The sequence below is a fragment of the Argentina anserina genome, chromosome 1 (assembly GCF_933775445.1).
Source record: "Argentina anserina chromosome 1, drPotAnse1.1, whole genome shotgun sequence".
Lineage (NCBI taxonomy): Eukaryota > Viridiplantae > Streptophyta > Magnoliopsida > Rosales > Rosaceae > Argentina > Argentina anserina.
In genome coordinates, this window is record NC_065872.1 from 19,932,953 (window position 1) to 19,949,270 (window position 16,318).

At 38.9% G+C, this 16,318-nt stretch overlaps 2 pseudogenes; both read right to left on the reverse strand.

The window, feature by feature from the left end:
• Nucleotides 1-4,982: 4,982 nt before the first annotated feature.
• LOC126805327 (uncharacterized) lies at nucleotides 4,983-5,091 on the reverse strand (annotated as a pseudogene).
• A 1,886-nt stretch (nucleotides 5,092-6,977) lies between these two features.
• Nucleotides 6,978-7,086, reverse strand: LOC126805325 (uncharacterized; annotated as a pseudogene).
• Nucleotides 7,087-16,318: the final 9,232 nt, after the last annotated feature.

Sequence of the window (16,318 nt, forward strand, 5' to 3'; positions counted from 1 at the left end):
AATAGATCACATGCATATATAATATATCAAATTAAATATATTCGAAGATAACCATATCGTAACCTTTATATTAGGTTTATAATAAAACTAGCGCATTATGAAGCGACTATATGAAGGAAAATTCTCGGGATCGATCGATACCATCCGATATGATCGATCAATATATTTAGTGACCCTGTAAAAATTTCATCCAATTCGGACATCGTTGGACCGTCGGAATTTCCGTAAATCGAAAACACCACTAATATGCCCGAAGGGAAGACCTATTACAAATATGCGAACGCCGAAAACCGTTTACATGTCTGAAATCACCTAATTTTTGTTACCTATTGTGAGCGGTCGCACTGAAGAAATCTATTTGGCAAAGCCCCGGTCAATGAGGTTTTATTATGTGAAAACGCCTCTTTTTTGGTTGACCGTAGGTACGGACGGTCAAATCATGTTCAAAACGGATGAAATTTTTACAAGGTCCCTAAATATATATATTATCACATCTATTGTTTCGAAATTAGAATTTATTTGTGACGTTTTTAGGATGTTTTCTAATAATTCTTTTATTATTTCAAACCCTTAAATTAGAGTATTATATATATTTTTCTAATACAAGCTCGCAAGGCCCGACCCGTAAAAGTTGGCGATCGCCTAAGTGTTAACTAATGTCTCATGTGAGTCGTTATTGATACTTATTCGCTGAGAATATGGAACATTAATAAAATTGTTGATTAGAGAATTCAATTTTTAGAGTGACGGTACAAAAAGAAGCGACGGAAAATAGAGATCGAAGGAAGAGGGAGGAGAGAGGAGTTATATGGACTGGTTTTGCGGAATGAAGTAAACTTTTACTATAGCGCTAAACTAAGGATTGAGGATTTAGAAAGAGAGGGTCATAAGTTTTTTTTGTCTGAGAGATGAGAGAGACCGCAAGATTGATTAGATTAATTAGGTTTATGCTCGCTTTAGTTTTACTTTTTTAAAAAATAAAAAAAAGTAAAAATATACCAAAACGATGACGTTGACCGTTGACTTCGGGTTATTTGGGTCGATTCGGTTTTGTTCGGTTTATGAGGGACTAAACCCAAAACCCAACCCAAACATAATCGGTTCGGTTCGGTTTTTTTATTTTTAGTTCGGTTTTTTCTGATTCGGTTTGAGTTCGGATATGTTTTTTTCGGTTTTCGAGTCTCCATGTCCACCCCTAGGCTCACCCTACATGATATAGCAGCGCCGAAGTCCGCGCCCCAAGTCTCGCTCCTCGTGCTCCGCGTAGAATCGCGTCCGACAAGCAAGTCTCATAGCTTCAAGCTCCACGGAGGCGAAAAACAAGAAAAGAGGAAGAGTTTGGAGATTTATTTCTAAGGATTCGTAGTGAGATGAGTTCATAAATGGGGTAGAGGTGTCGATAATTACCATAGGTAAGATTGGATCGTCGGAGCTCGAAATCTCTCTGGAATCCTCAAGAGCACACCGGTTGTCCACCTCTTGATTCGTTGGTAATCAATCTCAAATATCACATGCAAGATATGGGTTTTGTAGAGAATGAAGAAATAAATCGAATGGAGGTGGTCTCATGGCCTGGGTCGGCCAGAAGGCGGCGCTAGGCGGCGAAGAAGCCGCGTCAATGGGGTGAGCTGCGTTGCAGCAGAGATGGAGAGAGAAAGGGATGAAGAGAGAGAGAGAGAGAGAGAGAGAGAGAGAGACCGGTGTGTGGGTGTGTATTGTAGTTGGGTATAAATATAGGTTGATCTGACGGTCTAGATCAATTCGTTCACATGGACGATCAAGATGTAAAAACATAAAATAGGAAATTCTTAAAATACGTTTAAAAAAAGTTAACTTCTTAATTGCGTAGAAAATTAACCGAGCGTTGGAACAATATTACGTGAATACTCCCGCGTTCGTGACGATGCGTAGTTTAATACGAAAATATTAAACTATATTTTTTTGACATCTCAGAAAAATATCGGTTAGCGCAACAATTGTGCCGTAAAGATAAATAAATTTTCTGGGGGCTCACACTCTACCCCCTTTAAAAAATTTCATCCTCGAAATTACCTAAGTGTTAGAAACGATGTGGATCTGCCTCTTGCATAACGGTCTAAAGTTTACAAGTGGCCTCATTGCGGCTCTGACGTTCTCACTGTAACTTCACTACGGACATTAAGCGGTTCCGTAGTTTCTTGATATCTCAGTCTAGAATGCAAATCGGTTGCTTCTCGTAGGTAGCATTACTCTGAAGCTGTAGACCTGTCCAAGCTATGTACTGGGGCGTGTCGGGCGGACTTTTCTCAACTGGGAAACGTGAAAGACATTATGTATATGTTATAACTGTGGCAAAAATACCTTGGTGCCAACTTTCCTTAAACTCAAAAATAGTTAACTCCCATGCACATTTACTTTCAAGTTTATTAACTTGTTTATTTCATGCATACATTGAGTTATTGATAAGTATTTATGTCTTGGTGTAAGATTATATTTTTTTAAGTATTTAGATATTGTCTTAATTACTAAACTTGTGATATTCTATTGACGTTATTGAGTTAGAGGTGTGAAGCCGGGTGATTAGTACTACCCCGTGCTTAAGTGAATTACTGGTAAAATTGTTTTGTGCTTTGTGAGTTAGTCTTGGGCCATAGTCTCTACATATAGTGCACTATTATACTCATACTCATACGAGAATTGACCTTGAGTATACATACTTTGGTGTTGGCCTCGGTAGGGCTGAGGTTTATCCGTGTTTTGGGTAAACATGAACCCTAACATGTGACTTTGTGATTAATTTCTAGTTTTCTTGAAAATTCACATAATTGATTGAATATCTTGATGTTGATATGTATATCTATATGCATAAGTAAGAATTCGTGTGACCAAATACACCTGGTTCTTGGTACATTTTACTTGGTTGTTCATATTTGAATTTCTCATTAGCCAAATTATTATAAGAATATATTATGTACTTACTGGGTCTGTGTTACTCATGATGCTACACAATCTTATTTTCAGGTAATGAGTAGATGCTTGGGGAATGAGACGAATCTACTAATTCGGAAACCATATTTCCATATAATTCGGAAACCATATTTCCATATAATAGTGATCTTAGATTTGGGGGTGTGACACTAGCGGGTAGATTAATTTTGAAGTTCGCTAGAGTTGAAGATATTCAAATGCAAAAACTGATCTACAATACTAGGGTTGATTAATGGTACATGTTCTTTTGTTTATCATAGATGGTCAGTTTTCAATCAATTCTAAACTCTTGGTCAAAAATCAATTTAAGAGTCAAATAATGGTTATTTATCAAAATCTCTCACCAACCACTCTGCACAACTTATGCCACTTATACAAAGCGAATTTACCAAACACTCAACAACTTTACTTATCAGTAACTTATTCTAAGAAATTAATATAAAATCAGTTTCTCTTATAGAAAAATTCATATAAGTCCACCTTTCACCATAGTCCCCCAAAGAAGGGCACCCTCATTTTTTGTCACTTAAGTCTACTCTTCTACACCATACTCAAATTAAATCTCATATCTATTACAGTTTTAAGTCTCATGGTAATCAAAGCAACTAAACGAAAAATAAATAAATTGTAAGTTAAACATGGTACCTATAGCCTGGGAACTCGGGGATGGACTCAATGCCTCACTGATGCTAAGGAGAGTCGGTAAGCCTCTGAACTAGACATTTGAAAACAAAAGGCCCAGGGGTAAGTATTTAAAACGTTAGAGTGAATAGACAAAAATAAATTATTGAATCAATAAAAATAACTTTAATATTTACCCAAAAATATCAATCAGAAAAGAAAACTTATGGGTTGTGTTCTCATATAAAATGTACGTTACTAAACAGAGTGGTCTAGCCCTGCTAGACAAAAATAAAATAAGAAGATATTTAGAAAATATAATCATTCTAGAACGTAAAGGTCTAGCCCCACTAGCTCAAGTAAAACAACACTGAAGTAATTATAAGAACTGGACTAGCCTCGCTAGTTAAATAAATGAAATAAGTGTGGACTAGTCCCGCTAGTCTAGAAAAAATAATCAAGCCATACAATGTGTCCCTCAGGCAAAATAAGTACTTCCATACTCCCGAAATAGTCACGTCACGTTAACGGAGAGAGTAACGGGCTCCCAGAGGCCCTCACGGTTTTATTTTCGGGAGCTCAGGAGCAACTTCCCAGTAGGTCACCCATCATGGGATTACTCTGGGCCAAGAAAGCTTGACTTCAGAGTACTGAACTCATCGAAACCAGTGAGCCCCCAAAAGGCATTGTCTTAGATGGAGGTGGGCATGTACATATAATGCATATCACCCTCTCTCCGTTTTCCGTTGTGGGATATTACAACCCTCCCATCTCAAGAGTCCGACATCTTCATTGGCACACTCGCACCACAAGGCAGAGTGGCTCTAATACCGTTTGACAGACTCCGCCCAAAATTCTTAGGTAAGTCCAACGGAGATCATCCCAAATGAAGTTTTACGAAAGTTGTAGTATAACCTCCCTTTTTAATGAACAACCCTTTTCTAATCAAGCGGTAATACTTTTTTTTAATTATCTATAACCAAACAAAACTCACATCCTTATTTCCATAATCATAACAGCTCCCAATTCCATCATAACTGTAATAATCAAAATCACTAAACTTATCAACCAGAAAACTTGAAAGTACCTTCAAGAGTTCTTACAATCTTTCTTCAGAAGGACAAAAGTATTACCGGCAAGATAATAAACCAAGATAGATAATTGATAGGTTGAAATCAAATTCTAAAGTCAACACCCCATTTCAGCAAACCAAAATATAGCTAAATCATTCATATCGATATAGCTCAAATCTAGACTCGCATGCAAGTATCCAACACCCAATTGCCCAAACTCACATTGAATCAAAAACAACGAAAGCTATCAATCATCGATTTGAAATCACCCAGTACTCTCAAAACACAAACTAGAAAGCAACCTGATCCGAGGGGTGAACCAGGCTCTCATACCAATTCTAGATTTATGTGTGTCATTCTTGCGCATGGGTCATGCTAATCTTCTATGTATCATTCCAATTTTATCGGATGTCCCCGACCCAATTGTCACATCCCGAGACCAGCTCCATCCTAATACGATATTGTTTTCTTTGGGCGCTCTCCCAGAGGCCCTCACCTTGTTTCTAGGAGCTCACGAGGAACTTCCTAGTAGGTCACCTATCTTGGGATTGTTGTGGGCCAAGCAAGCTTAACTTCAGAGTTCCCAAATCATTGAAGCCAATAAGCCCCTAAAAGGCCTCGTGTTAGATGGAGGTGGGCATGTACATATAAGACACATCACTCCTCCGTTGGCTGATGTCGGATATTACAATCGACCCCTCTCAGGAGTTCGACGTCCTTGTCGGCACACTTGCACCACATGGCAGAGTGACTTTGATACTAAATTGTCACATCCCGGGACCGGCTCCGCCATAACACGATATTATCCGCTTTTGGCACTCTCCCAAAGTGCTCTATACAAGGGTAGAATCAATTAGGCCCTCACGACATGAGTAACTTCCCAATAGGTCACCCATCTTGGGATTGCTCTTGGCCAAACAATCTTAGCTACACATCACCCCCTCTATGTTGGCCGATGTGAGATATTACAATCCACCCCTCTAAAGAGTTTGACGTCCTCGTCGGCACACTCGCACCACACGGCAGAGTAGCTCTGATACCAAATTGTCACATCCCAGGACCGGCTCCGCCGTAACACGATATTGTCTGCTTTAGATACTCTCCTAGAGGCCTAGGGTTTTGTTTCTGGGAGATCACAAGCAACTTCCCAGTAGGTCACCTATCATAGGATTGCTTTGGACCAACCAAGCTTAACTTCGGAATTCCCAACTCATCGAAGCCAGTGAGTCCCAAAATGCCTCGTGTTAGATGCAGGTGAGCATGTACATATAATACACATCACCCCTCTCTGTTGGTTGATGTGGGATATTACCATCTACCCCTGTTAGGAGTCCGACGTCTTCGTCAGCACACTCGCACCACACGGCAAGGTAGATCTGATACCAAATTATCACATCCTGGGAACTACTCCGCCATAACACAATATTGTCCATTTTAGGCGCTCTACCAGAGGCCCTCACGGTTTTGTTTCTTGGAGCTCACGAGCAACTTCCCAGTAGCTCAACCATCCTATGATTGTTCTGGGCCAAGCAAGCTTAACTTTGGAGTTCCCAACTCATCGAAGCCAGTGAGCCCCTAAAAGGCCTCGTGTTAGATGAAGGTAGACATATCACTCCCTCTCCGTTGGCCGAAGTGGATATTATAATCCACCACTCTCAAGAGTTCGACGTCCTCGTCAGGACACTCGCACCACATGGCAGAGTGCCTCTGATACCATTTGACAGAACCCACTCCAAATTCTTAGGTAAGTCCTGCGAGGATCATCCCAAAGGAACTTTTACGAAAATTTTAGTATCACATCACTTTTTAATGAACAACCTTTTTTCTAATCAAGCGGTAATATTTTTTTTTTCATCTATAACCAAACAATACTCACATCCTTATTTCCATAATCATAACATTCCTCAATTCCATCATAACTGTAATCATCAAAATCAGTCAACTTATCAATCACAAAACCCGAAAGTACTTTCAAGAGTTCTTACCGGAAAAGCCTTATATTATAGCTTGAAATCATAAAAACAATAATCTTTCTGCAGAAGGACAAAAGTATTAGTGGCAAGATATAAACCAAGATAGATAATTGATAGATTGAATTCAGATTTTAAAGTCAAGACCCCATTTCAACAAACCAAAATATAGCTAAATCATTCATACCGATATAGCTCAACTCCAAACTCGCATGCAGGTATCCAACACCCAATCGCTCAAACTCCGATTGAACAAAAAACAATGAAAGCTATCAATCATCGATTTGAAATCACCTAGTACTCCTAAAACACAAACTAGAAAGCAACTTGATCCGAAGGGTGAACCAGGCTCTCATACCAATTCTAGATTTTTGCGTGTCATCCTTGCGCATGGGCCATGCTAATCTTCTTTGTATTGTTCCAATTTTATCGGATGTCCCCGACCAAATTGTCACATCCTGGGACCGGTTCTGCCCTAACACGATATTATCTGCTTTGGGCGCTCTCCCATAGGCCCTCAGGTTTTGTTTCTAGGAGCTCACGAGCAACTTCCAAGTAGATCACCTATCTTGGGATTGCTCTGGGCCAAGCAAGCTTAACTTCAGAGTTCCCAACTCATCGAAGCCAGTAAGCCCCCAAAAGGCCTCGTGTTAGATGGAGGTGGGCATATACATAGAAGGCACATCCCTCTTCCGTTGGCCGATGTGGGATATTACAATCCACCCCTCTCAGGAGTCTGACATCCTTCTCGGCACACTTGCACCACATGGCAGAGTGACTCTGATACTAAATTGTCACATCCCACGACCGGCTCCGCCGTAACACGATATTGTCCGCTCTGAGCGCTCTCCCAAATACCCTCATGGTTTTGTTTCTGGGAGCTCACGAGTAACTTTTCAATAGGTCACCTATCCTGGGATTGCTCTTGGCCAAGCAAGCTTAACTTCGGAGTTTCGAACTTATCAAAGCCAGTGAGCCCTCAAAAGGCCTCGTGCTAGATGAAGGTGGGCAGGTACATATAAGACACATCACCCCCTCTCCGTTGGCCGATGAGTGATATTACAATTCACCTCTCTCAGGAGTCTGACGTCTTCATCGGCACACTCACACCACACGATAGAGTAGCTCTGATACCATTTTGATAGAACCCGCCATAAATTCGGAGGTAAGTCTTGCGGGGATCATCCCAAAGGAAGTTTTACAATAACCTCCCTCGCTAATGAACTACCCTTTTCTAATCAAGCGGTAATACTTTTTTTAATTCCATCTATAACCAAACTAAACTCACATCCTTATTTCCCTAATCATAACCGCCCCCAATTCTATCATAACTGTAATCATCAAAATCACTCAACTTATCAACCACAAAACCCAAAAGTACCTACAAGAGTTCTTACCAGAGAAGCCTTATATTGCAGCTTGAAATTAGAATCAATAGGAAGGAGTGATACAACTCGCCAAAAATGCCCAATGCCAAACTCGAACAAAACCCCACATGTTGGTTGGCGTATTAATGGCCAGGCTCTCCAGGAGCCCCTCATCAAACTAATCCGGAATATTCTTTCATCTTTTTGATTCTCATTGCATCCCGTCACCACCACAAATTGATAGAGAAGGAAAAGAGGTTATGAACGCCACCAATTTGCCCCCAAGGCCTGGCCGGAGGACAGAGGATGTGTCGCGCCTCGTTGTTTTAGTACCGCTCGACACTGAGGTCTGGTTCCGTTCATATCCCCTCTCTCTCTTTTTCTTCTCATTCTAACTCAAACCTTTTATAATCTTGAATCAAATCGTCGGTTTAAAATATCGAATGGTCTAGATGAAACCAACATAAAACATGCCGATTTGCACCTCAAACTTGGTCTTAATTTTCAATTTGCACCTCGAACTTGCATTTGAGTCAATTTACCTCCTAAAATTGGTAAAAATTGCCGATTTATACACTGAACTTGCATTTGAGTCAATTTACCTCCTAAACTTGGTAAAAATTACCGATTTGTACCCTATCCGTTAAATTTAATGTTTTCAATCCAATTTTAAGTCACATGTCATGCATTTAAGGGGCAGTATTGTCATTATATATTTATTCATATTTAATAATGAAATAAATTAATAAAATTACTTAAGAGGAACACTTGCTACAATGTTTGTTTTTTCGAAACATGTTATTGATTTATATATTTATTATTTTATGTGATATGGTATGTTAAAAGATATTAGAAAAATATAAATAAATAAATACATTGAAAATTCAAAATCAATGTGTGTTCCGAGAGAATTACTATTCTACCATTGTGTGTGTCTTAGTCTTATTAGGTTTCATGTTAGAGATAGATTCGCATCTCTGTAATAGATTAGGACTCTGAATCCTACGAGATTGTGGTTATGTAATGCCTATATATTGGCCTCATTATCAATCAATAAATGATTACGTTCTGTTCTATTACGTCGTTATTAATTCTCATTTTGTTTCTCCTCCAACAATGTGTACATATAAAAATATATTTATACACAACACACTATATTTGAATTGGTGGGTATGTTGAATATATAATTCAAAATAGGGTTTAGTATATAGAAAAAAATGTAAATAAATAATTTGATTAACAAAATAATCCTTATTTTAAAGAATATTTTTATTTGTTTTTAAGAAAAATATAAATAGAAAATGACAACATTACCCCTCATGTGCATGACATATGATGCAAAATTGGATATAAACAGTTAAAGTTAATGGATGGGGTGCAAATCGGTAATTTTTACCAAATTTAGGAGGTAAATTGACTCAAATACAAGTTCGGGGAGTAAATCGGCAATTTTTACCAAGTTTAGGAGGTAAATTGACTCAAATACAAGTTCGGGGTGCAAATTGACAATTTCAGCCAAATTTGAGGTGTATTTTGGCAATTTTGCCTTATCTATTCAATTCAATATAGTTCGAGGGTATATGTGCAGTACCCCATTATCACATACATCCAAATAGCTAATTGACATTATAGGGGAAGTTTTAATTTCACCTCTCATCTCAATACTAATTGTACATATATGCACATATTTATTTATGATTTAATTACTTTGAAAATTATCGGGGTATTACAATGTACATGCTAGCAACACCATCATCTTAATGTATGGCATAAAAATATTGTATCATGAAAATCCGGAAGTCCCATTCCAAATATATATTTTGTCTATACCTCATTGATTCCAAAAGAATAACCGGGTTGATAGGACTTAGTTGAGAAGAAGAAAATAACCTAATATAATATCAAATGCGGTTCCCAACTATATAGAATAAATATGACTCCCAGAAATCTCATTTCCAACTCAACATTTAAAATCTCAACAACAAATATTTTCCAAGGAATTAATGGCACCAAAATAAACATGCATGCATTTTCTTAAAAAATAAATGTCTACTCACAGTAACTTATTATGCCGGGGGCCGGTCCGAAGTCTCCCCAACTCGAGTCTCCAAACATCCTATTTAAGAGGCATCTCTAGGATTAAATTCTATAACTCGGGACAGGGCCGACCCAAAGTATTAGAGGGTCCGGTGCGAAATAAAATCGGACTCTTTATATTTATAAAAAAATAAATAATAATATAATTAATGTTATAAAGAAAATTGCATTTATGCTTCATGTAAACGTAACTTGCATATATTTTAACATGTAAATGTAATTAAGTAAGATTTATGGTAATCCAAAGCTTAACTAGTTCAATAAGGAAAAATTAACTATCTTCTTGCATTTTAAAGAATAAATGGAAATTGAAGCAATTTTGGGAAGATCCAAATCGTAACTAGTACAATAAGGAAAAATTAACAATTACAAATTAGTTATAAAAGGAAGGATTTAAAAAAACTGAAAGGAAGGATTTTAGACTGGGAGAGATAAGGGGAAACTGAATAGGTTTTATTGAAGAAAAAAAATGGAAAACCCAGTAAATAAGGAATGAGTAGAAAGAAAAAAAAAATAAAAAAACTAGCAGAGCCTGGCCTCAAAGCCACGACCTCTCACTGTGCTAAATATCAAAACACGTAGTAACCACCCCGTCAACTGTTAACATTGTAATAGCTGGGTAATGTTAAATATATATATATATACAAACATTTTATATATTTTATACCAAAAATAAAATTTTGGGCCCTTACCGGCCGGAGGGCCTTGTGCGGCCGCACCACCTTGACCGCACCAGGGCCGGCTCTGACTCGGGATAATTAACAAGGAAACATAAACGTCCTCACACACCCAAAATCATTCTAAGTGCAACAAAAAATCTTTCAACTTCACCAACGATTTCTGTACATACACTTTCCAAAATAATCTAAGATAATAAAATTGAGAGTTCCCTAATTAACAAATCGAGAACTCAACTCCTTAATCAATTAATTTGGGGATATAATTGCATAATCTACCCAACAAATCTTCCTAAAAAATTTCCTACACCATTCTCGACCATCAAACGATTTAAAACACCATCGAAAATGCCTCTAGTACAGCGGCAGCCGCCCCTGGCACCCCCGGTAGTGGTGGCTGGCTGCCCCTAGTACTCCTACCACCACCAATAGCTACCAAATTTCACCACCACAACCTAAACAAAATTTCTAACAAATTTCTCAACTACATCAACATCCAATTGTCAGCCTAAACAATTCAATTTACGAAGAACACAAAATTGGCACTATTCACAAACCCTAGGATTAGAATTTTTTGACTCGAGCACTTACACTTTGATTTGGTTTAATTCCTTTTGTGGGAATATTGATGGGACTGAGACAAGCAAAACCCCCCTAAGGAATTCGGGCTAGGGTGGCCGGAGGAAGAAATTCTGACCAAAAGAGCGATATGACGGTGGCAGAGCTTCTAAGTGACACTGCTCCGTGGCACGATAGGGTTGGCCACTAACCCAAAAATGACGAGCGTCGAATCCGCTTCTGATCAAGACAGGTGTGCCGGTTTAGTATAGCTAGATGGTGGCGGTGCGGTGGGTTGAATCTGCTGAGGTCAAGCTCGGGCGAAAATCTGCATATCCTTTCTTCTTCTTTTTTCTTTCCTTTCTCTTTCTTTCTCCGAAAATATATTATATATATATATATATATATATATATATATATATATCAACCCTCACGGAAATAGTAATTGTCTGAATCGGTTTTACTCCGATAAGCTTTGTTTACGACTAACCCAAAGTTTACGAGTTCAAACAGAATTTCCGTATTCTAACCAACGCCAAAAAACTTAAAATTCAGATTACAGTAGAAATCGTACTTAGGCTTAAATAGAATTAAATGCGACAAAAAGACTCGGATCGTAACCATTGCAGTACCTAAAATACCCTCATCTCTCCCAAATCAAATTTGATCTCTCTCTCTCTCTCTCTATCTCTCTCTCTCACCGACGTCGATCATCCTCGAGTCACCAACTGCAACTCTTCTTCTTGTTCACACCTTCACGCTCGTCAGCAATGTAGACAACGATTGCGTTGACAATGGGCTGACACTTTGTAATGTCACTAGCAAGATCCATGCCGCCCCTAAGTTCGACAACCGCTCCTTCTCCTCCGGCGACAAGGACTTCAAGATCATGGATGCCGATGACGAAACCTCAACATTGACGGTGACACACATGCTCTGATCTCCTCCTCCGCCAGGTTATCACCGCCACTTTCCCCTACCTCCAGTTCTGTCTCTACTTCTACTACAACCCGATGAGGGTTGGCGTCATCAGTCGGTGACAGTGCTAGGTAGAGATAAATCCGAATTTGACGTCGTCGACAAATCAGAATTTAACGTCGTCGACAAATCACAATTGATGAAGATGTCGATGATTTTAGCCTTGACAAGTGGGATTGACTGTTAGAGCATACAAAGTCTTCACCTCCTCCTTCTCCTCTTCCTACGTTTCTCAGATCTCAATGCGACACTGTAGCTTTCTATTTCGGATGTAGTAGCTTTTTTTCACTTGTGTAGTAGATTTTCGTGACTAGTGTAGTAGCTATTGTTACTAATCGGTATCTTTTTTACACTGGTGTAGTAGATTTCGGTTACTTGTGTAGTAGCTTTGTGAGATAAAAGAGTTGTTTGTGACAAGTAGCTTTTGTTTTACTCGGTGTAGTACCTTTTATCTATATTGGCAACAAATTTTGGCTGAAGGTGTGGTAGCCTTTGTTTGTATTGACACTAGATATTTAGGTCTCTATTAGTATCTTTTCAATTCATTGAAAATATTATTTTTTCAACGTTGTAATAGACTAATAGTATCGTTTCAATTCATTGATGTAGCTTTTTAACGTTGAGATAGTATATTTTCAGCACATCGTTAAGAAAGTCACTATAGTATCTTTTGTTGCTTGTGCCACTGTCTTTTGTTGTTGTTGGTAGTCACTTTGTTTGACATTGATAGTGATGATGATAGTAGCTATAACTTTGTATGATATAAGCTATGTTTGCTATTGGAAATCACTTTTGATGACAATGATAATAGTCTTAGCACGGTAGTAGTAACAGCTTGGTAATAGCTTTATTTCTCATTGATAGTAACTTTGGTAGACAGACACAATAGCTTTTGTGTGGCTCAATAGTAGCTTATGAGACCTCGTTGGAGGTTACTGGAAATCTCATCGTAGTAACTTTTACGTACTGTTGGCGATAGTACCTTTTGGTGCTCTTGTGACTATCTTTTTGACATCTCCAGAATCTGTTAGTCACTTAAGAGTTTCCTAGAGCCGGCCGAAAGTCGTCAGGGTCTCGCCGGAGACCTAAACAAGGAAGAGAGAATGTTTTAGTGTCTTTAGAACTCTAGTAGCAGTCTGTAAATTTCTTTTCATTTTATTGCCTAAAATGAAACTCCTTTTATAACAAAATGGTTTTTATGTGGGAAACAATATTTAGGTGTCCTTAAAAAATATGAATTATAAATTAGTTTTTGTTTCAGGATGAAATAATTGTGTATTATTGAATGATATGAGGGCCTATATATAAGCATTACAAAACCACAATCCCGTAGGATTCAGAGTCCTAATCTATTACGGAGATACTATTCTATCTCCTAACAGGAAACCTATTAGGCTAAGACACACATAAGAGTAGAATAATAATTTTCCCGGAACACTCCCCCTTGTGTCGCATGCCTAGGTTACATGGTGCACACATCGTTGCCTCGGTAAAAACCTTGTCAAGCAAAATAAAAACCTCTTGGGTAAAAACAAAAGCTTGATCGAAGGGAAAAAGAGCACAACGCACCATCTACATTTGATAGCATCATGTGAGCTAGACTCCCCCTGAAGTCTACGAAATAACTCCCCCTGATTAGTGCCATAATCAAGTTGTACAAAGAACAATGTATACAACGTTCATTACATGCTTCTCAAACGTAGTCTTGGGCTAATGATTAATCATGAATCTAGCCGCACATCCTTAGATCATCCATGCTATAATTAGCCAAACTTAGATCTTAGGAAACAAGATTGCATAACAACTCAAAACAAGAGTTTGCAATGAAAATCAGATTCTCGGATAGAATGACCTTCACTCACTTAAACGGCCATAACTTCTTCGTCAAAATAGATATCAGCAAACCGTAAAATGTTCTGGAAAGTAGACACCCGTGGCTTTCCAGTGACATAAGGTTCACAACCTCATCCGATCGGAGCAATTCACAATGCTCTGTCGAAGTTGACTGACTTGCAAATTTCCGGACAGAACTGTCCTACTTTGCTAAAACGGCCATAACTCACTCAATATGATAGCTATGAACGAATGGTTGGTGTCCCTGGAAAGTAGACACACAGACCTTTCCAACGGTACCAATTTCACCATATTTCATCGAGCAAGCTGTCTTGTAGTATCGTTGAAGTTGACCTACGAAACTGGACAGATTCTGATTTGTCACATTCAATGTGTCTTTCACAAAAGAATGGGTTAATGGACCAATGAAGGACTGATTTTGGTCCACAACGGAACCGTACGCATCCTCTATGCTACCAGTGTCGACTGCTACACCAAGGCGTACGTTGATGTTGCTGGAGCTGCTGGCGGCGTTGGTGTGGATAGGATTTATGTTGGTTCACTAAGTGTAGAACTAAACCCATGTCAAAGAAGCAATGCAAGTCCAATGACAATGCATAGGCGCATAGTTAATCACGTCATAATGAAAGCAATAGTGTCCCAACAACACTAACATGTATGAATGTATAGCTCATTGAATCTCTTCATCATCTATACTTAGACGGAATAGAGAATCAAGAATTAGCTTCATATGAACACATATGGGTATGAGTTCTTGCAACCGATTGTAGTACGTTCTCTCGAACGTCGCAATCTGATTACATAAGCTCTCCGTGGTCTGGAGACATTTAAAGTCCCTCGGGCACTCTCATATCTGCGTCAAGATCCCTTTACAGATATTCTATGACCACTATCATATGCTGCAAATCAGTTTTCATGGACACTACTACTGATCAAGTAGCGGAAAGCAATTATGTCCATAACGAGAGAATATAACGCATCGTAGTCAATACTAGGATAATGAGACAATCTTCGCACCATAAGTCCTGCATATATCGCATGACTTCATCTTTCTCATTACACTTACGAACAACGACCAACATAACAAGTCTAGTTCAGCATGTATTGATTCTTTCCACTTCGGTCAAGTTGCTCATCGTTGATGCTTTACAACAGAATAAGAGCATAAGCGAATACATCATCAATCATGGGAGATCAATCCATTAAATACACGCGCGCGCTGTATATGATCAATTTGTGAGATTTCTATTCTTCTCTAACATCAACAAAAGGAGTCTGTAGCGTCCCACAAAAACTTAGTTGATACACATGTTTAGAGAATATCTCTTGATGATGGGCGAAATACTTGTGCCTACGCATCTCGCTTCTTTATGGTTTTGATTCCAGAGAATAATGGTCTCCCCCTCATCTAGGCAGGAGCCAAGACCGAAGCTATGACCCTTACTAGTCCATCTTTGCGTTTGCCGCCCTTGTTTTGTGGTGCAATACTACGGGCGCCGACAACACCACAGCGTACGATGGTGCCATCGCCGGCTTCCTTCCCACTGTCAGGGATGGTGCCAACGGTGCTAGGACCAGGTCATATGAAATTCTCTCATATTCTGAGAGTTCCAACCTTACCGGCACATTACAGCATTTATGTGCGATCTCGTCACTTTCGCAATATCGGTAAAGTCATTGAGCATCAAATTTTTGACTTTTTGGAGGTAGATAATGCGTTGCACATTTGCTCACTTTGAGTAGTACGGGATCTTAATGAGACATAGTGCCACACCACGTCAATTCCTGGCGTTAAAACCGGAATGAGAGCATTCCATATCTCCCCCTAACGACGGGAAGTATGTCTCATCAAAGTGACCGTCTGCTAATATCGCAAGATAGAGATCAACGGTTATAGATTGGAAATAGCGGACAAGTGTTGGTGATTCATAAATCATAACCAACCAGAATACTTAATCGTTTCAAGTAGACCCATTGAGATAACTACAATAGAGGTACATAAACAACTTCAACTAAATAGGCGTTTAATGAAAAGAATATTGGAATCGTATCCAGTAACCATCTGGTACGCACTAAACGCTTGGCAAGTTGTGGGTCTGAAACGAATAAGTGTCGTTGCATGCAACATCATTACATAACCCCATGCAAAAATCGGC